The sequence below is a fragment of the Danio rerio genome, chromosome 4, assembly GCF_049306965.1.
Source record: "Danio rerio strain Tuebingen ecotype United States chromosome 4, GRCz12tu, whole genome shotgun sequence".
NCBI lineage: Eukaryota > Metazoa > Chordata > Actinopteri > Cypriniformes > Danionidae > Danio > Danio rerio.
Genome location: NC_133179.1, coordinates 37,674,633 through 37,684,390, shown reverse-complemented (window position 1 = coordinate 37,684,390; position 9,758 = coordinate 37,674,633). Strand labels below are relative to the sequence as shown.

Here is a 9,758-nt window from a genome sequence, read left to right as displayed (position 1 = left end):
AGGGAAAAAACAAGAACAGAACATACAAAACTTTAGTCACAGCTTTATAATGAAATAACCTGAAGAACAACAAATGATTAAATCCTTTAAATGATCAGCGGATGATTAAACAACTCTACAAACATCATCACCAGCTACACTTATTACTTAATACATGTATTTTTGTATAACATTTACTAAAGTTCTTCTTGAGAAAAAGTTAAAGTTTTACGTCACCATCATGGAGAACAGAGTTTGCTTTAGTTGGGCTCTTAGCCCTGTCATTTTTAACATTTATATATTTTGGCTGCTGCAATTGTTAAGAACTTTGTTTAAAAAGCTCATTTGTTGTGGACAGCCAGCCAAAAACCTAAATAAGATCTGGTGATGTTCATGTTGCTATTAAATGGCAGAGTCTGTTCTCATTTAGTATAATAAAATTTACAGCTCCTATTCAATGTTAAATCTATTGTTTTACATTATATGTATATATATGGCAATGATTTCTGGAAGTTTTTAAGAATATCTTGGACAATAACACTGCTCTATGGTGTAAATAGCACTCAAAGAGACATCAATATTCAGCATATGAACCTCAATAATGGTGACAACTAACAAAATTAACAGTTTAACTCACAAACAGGCAACTGAAAGTCTAAACATAAACAACAGCAGAATCAAATACAAATAAAGAAAACTGTGAGACCATTATACAACATTTATTTATACCGCAATGCATGCTGGGATATTTGTACCTTGCCACTCCCAGCATGCATTGCAGCATGAAACATTTGAGATGTTACCATTGTTGAGATACAAGGTCAGATTCATGAGGTCTGAGTGTGTATTTGTCTTAACTGAACTGTTTTTGTATGTTAATTCTTAACTGTTAAGTAATTACGGAGGTATATTTTCTGTTTCCACTTCTCATTAATTAAATTAATACCTACAACTTAGCATAAAATCTATTGCATGAGGCCCTTCATCCAGATTTATACCAACACATTTATCAGAACTAATTTCAGACAAATAGATTTCTCTATTTATTGACTTCCCAACTTTATTGCTATAATAAAAATGTTTTGTAAACTCTGTATTACAGCAGTTGGAAAGTCTTCTTAAATGTGGTCAAGGGTGAAGAGCCCAACTAAACCAGCCCCTCACTCCATTACGGTGACACAAAAAACACCTTAATTTCTGTTGGATCTCAATGAGAATAGTATGGAAGTCAAATCAGTCAGTAATAAGTGTGTGTCTGCTGTTGTTTGTGGAGTTGTTTAATGATCCTCTGCTGAGACTGAAGCGGTTTTATTTTATTTGATTTTATTTAATGTTGTAACTCAAGTCACTGTTTGTGTTTCTTGTTTATTTTCTTCAGTAATTGTGATTATTAACAGCAGGTGTTCATCAGTGTCTGAATTCACTCATTAGTGTTCATTAAAACTGTCAGGTGAACTATATTATTTAACTAGTGTATGAAATAGTGAACAAGGACACAAAGTGTGATTTCAAACACAGACTTCAAAACATCGAATCTGAACTCTGTTAGCTCACAGTTTTCTGCAGTTGGTTACTTTCTCGAAAACAAAAATGTTACCCAGAAAGCACTGTTTTTAACAGATTATTACTGTTTTAATGAAAAAACATTATTTTGCCGTAGAATCTGACCATTTTTTAACAGCAATTTTTTACAGTGTAGAACATATAGACCCTGCTGAGCTACTGGATCTGGAATGTGATTGGATAAGACTCAATTGGCCCCCATTAATGCTGGTACAAAGATGCAAATGAGCAGTGGGGAGCAGTGAAGACACAAGACACATACAGTGGGGGATGGGAAGTTCAGCAGCTTTACAAACCAGTTTTACAGAGAAATAATGATGTATTGGGAAAATAAGTTGACTTTAGCCATCATCATTTGTTTTGTTGCTGTTGTTTTATAGGGCTATTGATGGAAGCTTATTTTTTAGTTTGGCTGCTGCATTTTGTAGTTAATGCTGATACACTTATGTTGAGGTACTTTGATATGAAACACATTTCAATTATTTTTTTCCCAAGCCTGGTATAAAGGTTGTGCAAGAGTTGTGTGTTCTTTTTGTAGAAGCTCAGAGTTGCTTGGCTGAAGTCTTTATGTAAAGATGCAAATGAGCATTGAAGACTCAAACCACACCGATGTCTCAATACACACAACTGCATTCACTTATATAATAGTTATATTATATAAGTATCATCCATTAAAATAAACAATTTCTAAACTTCACATTGAGGTTTTATTTATGTAAAGGTCAGTCAATACATTGACATGAGCTAACTATTAGCAATGTTTTATTCATTTATTTATCACTGAACTTGTTCTTTATGCAAGTTTAGAGTCCTTTATTTCTCTTAAAGCACATGCAGCTCATTACTGCTTTCTGTAAGACAGTCAACACACTCTTAACAGGTCAATTATTTCTTTCCAAAAGTCTCTATAGATTTTAACAATTAAAATGTAACTTGTTTCTGTGCCAATTTTGTTTTCTTTCCTTCGTTTTTAGGTTGAACAGAACATGTGTGAGCAGCTCAGCTCTCTCGAAAGCCTCTTATTCACCTCATAGGTAACAAAGATGTTTTTCGCTCAATTTATCATTTGTGTTTGTGCATACATATGCATAGACATTCACAAAAGCATATATAAGATACTCTGTGACAAAACTTTTCTTTTAACACAGTAAAGCTATCACATACTGTCCATTTTTAATCTATCATGTATCTAAATATTTATAATCACAAAATAATTATATCACAAGTTAATTTATTGTATAGACAGTTTAAACAGGGTAATTCAATGACAAGAGTTCACTTTCATAACCACACAATGCAGAACGTTTAATGTGATTAACCTGCTCCACCTACACCAACTACTGCATTTCTCAGACTTCTTTTTCACTATGGTGTAATTACAGTGGTGAACATCACATAAAACAACTGCACTTACTCCTGTAACTTACTTGCAACAATGAAATTTAAATATCTGTGTCACATATTCATTTAAATAAATGCATCAACATCATGTGCATTCATCTTTATTGATAATTGACTAATAGGTCAGACCATTAACTGAATAGTATCGTTTTATATTTAAGAAACCTGTTAACAGGTACAGCTGTTCATGCAAATACCAACTTGATAACCTAAAGCAAATTATATGAACAGGACCTGCCTTACATCTCTTAAGACAAATAATCAAATACATGCTTGATTGCCCAGATCATTACAATCGCTTTATCTGATTGGTGCCTTTTCACACATTTTAAATATAACAATCATTTGTAAGCATAGTCCTTCACCACTACCAGTTTAATACCTCAAATAATTATACATGTGAGACATCACAGTGGTGCAGTGGGTAGCTGGTTCGAGCCTCAGCTGGATCAGTTGGCATTTCTGTGTGGAGTTTGCATGTTCTCCCTGTGTTCGCATAAGTTTCTTCTGGATTCTCAAGTTTCCCCAAAGTCCATAGACATGCGGTGTGTGTGAATGAGTATGTATGCATGCTTCCCAGCAACTGGTTGCAGAAATTCAAAACAGATTTGGAACTAGTAGAGGATGAGTAAATGACAGAATTGTAATTTTTGTTGTGAACTACACCTTTAATGCTTCTGTAAGTAAAGGTAAATTAAATATTACCGAAGATTGCTAAAGAATGGCAGGAAACGTGGAACACAGATAATAAGAGACGAAAATTCATGTGGAAAAAAATAAATTTACATAGGCCTATGAAGTTGTAGAAATAGAAAAGAAGAGGTCATAATTATGAGAATGAGATTTGTACTCAGATATTAAGAAGTAATGTGTTGTAGACATACAAGTCATCATAAAGTGGATTAAAAAAGTTAAGAAAATGTTTAGATTAAAGGTTTGTGTGTGAGAGAGAGAGCAGATATAGTGTAAAGTGAAAACCATGGGAGTAATGAATTAATAAGTCATGACTGCAACAGAAAGTGTCAAAAAGCAAAAAAAAAAAAAAAAGACTTTTATTTTGGCGTGGCGCATGACATCAGGCGGCGCCGCTTCAGCGCTGTGATTCAACTGGACAAAGGTTTGTTTGAAAAGGTTTACACAGATATACACCGATTTAAAGTTAAAGTTATAAAGTTTTAAGTTTTTTATATGGTGCTAAATTATATTCCTGCTGTTGGAAATATCATTTTAACCCTTTATACAACGTAGTACTATTTTATTCTCAGTAACTAATGGCTATTGTTTGAATAAAGTAACAGGAATGTGTGTAATAAGTGTTTTAAAGAAACGTTTTACCTGATTTATTTTTGTTAATTACTACCATATAAAAAAAAAACATTGAAGCAAGTGTTGAAGAGAAGTTATTTTGTTTCTGTTCATTGTTTTGTTCATTCTAAACAGGATAAAGTGTCTAAACGCAGAGAAAAACTCCTGCTGAAGCGACTGATCTCCACACTGTTATAAAGATGGCGTTTATTAAAGAGGAGAGTGAAGATGTGAAGATTGAAGAAACATTCACAGTCAAACAGGAAGATCTGCTGGAACAAACAGGTTGGTTTTCATTCTCAAAGATCAACTCAGTCATTTGATCCTCATTCAGATATATTTTAATAATAAGAATACTAAATTAATCCATCTTGCAGCCCTGAGTGTGCTGCATAGTTCTCCTAAATGCACATAAGCACTCATTGAAAGACAGGAATGAGTTTCTTTTGTCATTCATTTTATGTATTATTAGTCTCCCATTTTCTCTACCTTCTTAAGGTTATCAGAATCAGAAAGAGCTTTATTGCTTTTCTTGTTCTCCTGCTGTTGGTAAAGTGTCCTTGAGCGCTAGCGCTATATACAATAAACAAAAACAGTAAATTAAAAAAGTTTAACTGAGCTGAGGATATTTGACCTACAGTATTCTCATAGAAGATAACTGCTATTACTGTTATAGTGTTGACTTATTACTTTGTGTTTGCATGTCATGTTGATCACACGTCCAACTTCTTTATGGGTTTAAACTTGTTTCTAGTAGTTGTTTCTAGTTCTTACAGATAGAATCTGAGTTAGAATTACATCATTATTATAATAACTAATTACCAGGGCTATTGTGTTTAAACAGGGTTTCTGCTGGGCCTTAAAAGTCTTAAATTCCAAAATCTACAATCACCAACAACCCATCTCAATAAAACTTTTCATTCAAAATGGTAAATTTAACTCTATTTTTCATAATTGTATAAATATTTACTTACAATAACATTTTTTTAAATGTGCTCCATTACTGCTGAGGACATCGACCTGGACAGATTGTTGTGCATAGATTTGGTTATTATAGGTTTTAAAATGTTTAAAATGTTTTTTTTTTTTTTTTTTTTTTTAAAGAAAGTTTATTTAGGAAAAAAGTGTATGGATATAAGTAAAGCTTGCTTGTTGCTACACGAAATTTAAAATCTTATGCTAAGAAATATCTAAAATACAATTTTTAAGAAATGTATTTATTATCGTATAATTAAATTAATTAAATTATGATTTTTTTTGATCGGGCATTAAAAATCTTTTCCATCTGGGCCATTTAAAAAATTCCTTAGCCTTTAGCCCTTTATGAGTCTAAAATGTCGGTCATAATAACCTGCAGAAACCCTGGTTTAAAGTATGTCAAAAAACATGGATGCCCCTAATTTGAAATATGCTGAATAAAATGGACACTAAAGTAATTAATTATTATAAAACATTGTACAGTAATCTAAACTATATGATGTTGCTGTGGGACAACATGATGCAAAATAAACAAATTATAGTAGAACAATAACGTTTAGCATTGCACTGACTACAACTGACCAACAAACCAGTCAAAAAATGACTTTTTCTGCTTAAGAAATGGATTACAGCATGCTGATGAAATACAAACATCTGAGTGTAAAGTTCTTCAGTATTGACCATATTCTTCATGTACCAGCAGGCAGCGCTATTGGAATCTTTTTGCTTGAGACTTTAAAAAAAAAATTTAGATCCTAAAATCAGTGTTATGCTGCTTGGACATGTGACGATAACAGTTTACAAGGTATACCGCTGTCAAGGTTTTAAAATTGCCAAAATGTTCTGGTGTACCTTTCCTACGGTATATGTAAGTTTTTTTTTATTTTTTATATGTTTTGTTTTAAGTTTCTCCAGCAGAAAAGATATCCAAAGATGCTGTTTTAAATCGTAAAGAAATCTGTGTTTATGAAATACATGCATACAGAGTGAATTGTCTGAAGAGCGAGGAGGGATACGGGGGTGAGAAGGGTGCGCAACTTATTTGAGGACCGGGAGGGAGATGCGTGATTTTCACTCGTTTGCAGGCATTATGAGTCTCGCAAATGCAAAGAGACTCTTGGAACTTCTTGGAGACTTGGGATGTCTGAATATCACATTTAACAACTATAGTGAGATGCGATTCAGTGGTACATCGTTGATAAACTGTCCGACGTCCACTGCTCTCTGCCTGAAGCTCAGAGGAGCATATTAAATGAGTGGATCATTTTAATTCTAGAATGCCATTTTAATTTAAGACCTATTAATGTAAACGGAGCCTGAGTGTCTATTTTTCGCGGGTGCAATTGCGACGAGGGCGGGGCGGAGGATCGACGATGCCGGCTCAGCACTGTGTTGTCTATTGGCCATCGGCGATGGACGATGGCATCATCTATCGGCCCAACCCTAATCCATACCATACCATTCGGCTAACTTCCGGAGAGGTAGAGTAACCAATAGCGTTAGAGATAACAAGTAAACCAAGTCCCGCCCCAGGACTGACAAAAATCCCAAAAAGTTTTGTGCGAGCAGAGAGAAGAACCAGTGAGCGAGCAGAAAGAAAAGATTGTGCGCACGCTGTAAGCATGACCTCACTCGTGAGAACGTCAATCGTGTGCACAGTAAAAAGATACAGCGTGAGCTGTGATTTCCTCGTGTGTAAGCCTGTAATCTGCTTGTGTTTAACTTTTCCTCGCTTGTAAACATTACCGCTGCGCTCGATTAATTTTGGCATTGATTTGCCTCCTGCCACCTATTTTTATGTTTATTTTGGATGGGCTATAAGCATTAAACAACAATCGGTTGATGGAAACGTCATGATGCACATAAGTTACAATACAGGCATAAAAAACATGTGCATAACTGAGTAGGTTAAACTTTTTGTTCGATAAGAAAAAATAAACTTACAGTATGTAAACTACGCAAGAACTTTTACTGAACAAATTCCAACATGTGCATTAAAAAAGGTTTGTTAAAAAAAGATCATATAATGATGAAAATGTTTGTGTAAATGGACAAATCAGCAGGCTGAGCACACTGTAAAACATCTAAAACACTTTAACCATATCAGTGTTTATGTTATCATATTATTAATTACCTCCAGAGCGCCTGGAGCGTGTCAAAAGCGTTTGTTCTCCGCATCTCATGGCTTGAAACGCCACCATGTGTTCATCGAGTGTCGGCATTGTCTTCTAAGGTGACATTTATTTAATTAAATAAAGAAAAGTTTCATGTAGCTTCTTCTACCGCAGTGAATTCTGTTTTTACTGTTGATATTTGGCACCAGTTAATCAGGAAGTGGGGATTTTGTTCTCTTTGATTCATTGGATGGAAACGCAGTTTTATTCGCATATCTTTTATGCGATATTCCAGTTTTGCAAATAAATTTAATTCACATTTTTGGATGAAAACATAGATATTGCCTACATTTCAGTCACACAAAGAACAAAGTCACGCACGAGAATGGTTTGTCCTTCTTTAATGAATAATTCGCTTAAATTCACAGACCTTCGCCAGGGACATGTACTGTAACTAGATTCATGGGATTATTACTCGTTCTACAAACAATATTTAGTACTGCTTACATTCTTATTCAAATGTTTTTATTTTTCAAAAGTCTTCAATTTTTCCACAACACACATATTGAACAACAAATTAACATGGTACATTGCTACAGACATACACCCCATAAAGAAAAAGGGAGAAAGAGAAAAATAAATAAATTAAATAAAAATAGATAAAACAAATTAGGAAATTATTGATAAACTCACCTAGGATATAAAAACCCAGTATAGGATAGGAAAGGCTGCCAAACCTCTTTTTGCCAAACTTTTTTTTGTAGAGCCTCATATGGTCTACTTCAGGTGCTCGAGTTTAAGATGTGATAACACTTGTAATATCCAATGTTTGTGGAATGGCGGGGGGGGTTTTTTCCAACTGAGAAGAATCAGGCGTCTGGCCAATAAAGAAGAAAAGGCAATGTTTTTTATGTGATTTGCTGACAGGTACATTTCTTCTGGCACTGTACTAACAATTGAGGTCAAAGGATTAGGATCCATATCTTTATTACATATAGATGAAAATTATCTAAAAATATAGGTCCAAAATCTATGTAATCTAGGGCATCCCCAGAACAGATGACTCTGATCTGCTGGTTCCAAACCACATCTGGGGCAAGATGAATCTGAATCACATACAGAAGTTGAGTGTACCAGTTCTATGGCATATTGCCAGGCTGTATCTGATATTTCTAGTCCCAGTTCGTCCTCCCATTTTTTATTTATACGATTTGGGGAAGTGGAGGCAGTTCTTAGGATCACTTCATATAACATGGGCATCATACCTCTTTTATATGGGTCCATATTTACCAATTCATCTATCCAGCATTCTTCTGGTTGGTTCAGTGAAGGAGAGAAATGTTTGTTTTTAACGAAACTACGGATCTGAAAGTACCTAAAAGAATTAGACTGGTGAATCTCAATGTCTGTTCTTAACTGTTGAATGAGATAAATATGCCATCTTTAAACAGGTCTTTAACACAGTTGACTCTCTTCCTAGACCAGAATTGGACTGCTAAATCTATAATCTTGGCAATACAAACAGGCTTAGTCTGAAATAGAAACAGAAATCTTGGTAGTATTATAAGTTTGATAGAATTGATCTTCCCAGCCAAAGGTAAAGGAAGGATTGACCACCACGTCATGTCTCGTTTGACTTTGTCTAATGTTGTTTTAACATAATTATTGAACAAATCCTTTGTCCTGTGTGTCATACTCGCACCCAGATATACAAGTTTATCAGCACTTACTGAAAATGGAAAGGATTGGAAGGGCATTTGCTGTGCTCTATCATTGATAGGGAAAAGGAGACTCTTTGCAAGATTTACTTTTATCCAGAAACATTTCCAAATTCTGAAATTATTGTAAGAGCTTTTGGAATACATGTACCTGTATTTAACAGAAAAAGAAGATCATCCACATATAGCAGGAGCTTATGTTCGTGTCCCTCTCTAAAAATTCCTTGCAAACCATCTGAGTTCCTTAATGCAGTTGATGGCAATGTCAAAAAATAATCAAATTGCCTCCTAAAACTAAATTGTGTGTGTCGAGACTAGGCAGAGAGTCGGAGTATCCACCCAACACAGACTCCAGACCTTTTAGTGCATCAATAGCTTTAAGGACTGCACTGTGATCATTCGCCAGAGCCGTTTCTTTTAGATGCAGCTTGCACTTCAGGGTTAGCATTAGCATGGAGGCTAGTAGCGGATTTTGCTTCCCTACGGTTGCTTCCTAAATTCATCCTGATTCAAGTTGAATTACGCTCAGAACAGCTAGACTCCGACACTTAAATGCTTATTTACCAGTATAGGTAGGTTTTAGGTAATAGTATTTAGGATAAGAGCAATATTAAACAAAATTTTAAGTTTCACGTGAGGACCTTACCAGTTTGCATCTTTGACACTGTCGACTGCGGGATGAAGGTGAGATTCCATGGCA

At 34.7% G+C, this 9,758-nt stretch overlaps 2 protein-coding genes across 3 annotated transcripts in view; one reads left to right on the top strand and one right to left on the bottom strand.

Moving 5' to 3' along the window:
• Positions 1-9,758, top strand: part of LOC137491248 (uncharacterized) — a 697,259-nt gene that overhangs the window by 530,782 nt on the left and 156,719 nt on the right. The window lies entirely within an intron of this gene.
• LOC137491174 (uncharacterized) overlaps positions 1-9,758 on the bottom strand; it is a 293,575-nt gene that overhangs the window by 157,542 nt on the left and 126,275 nt on the right. The gene's annotated exons all lie outside the window — the stretch shown is intronic.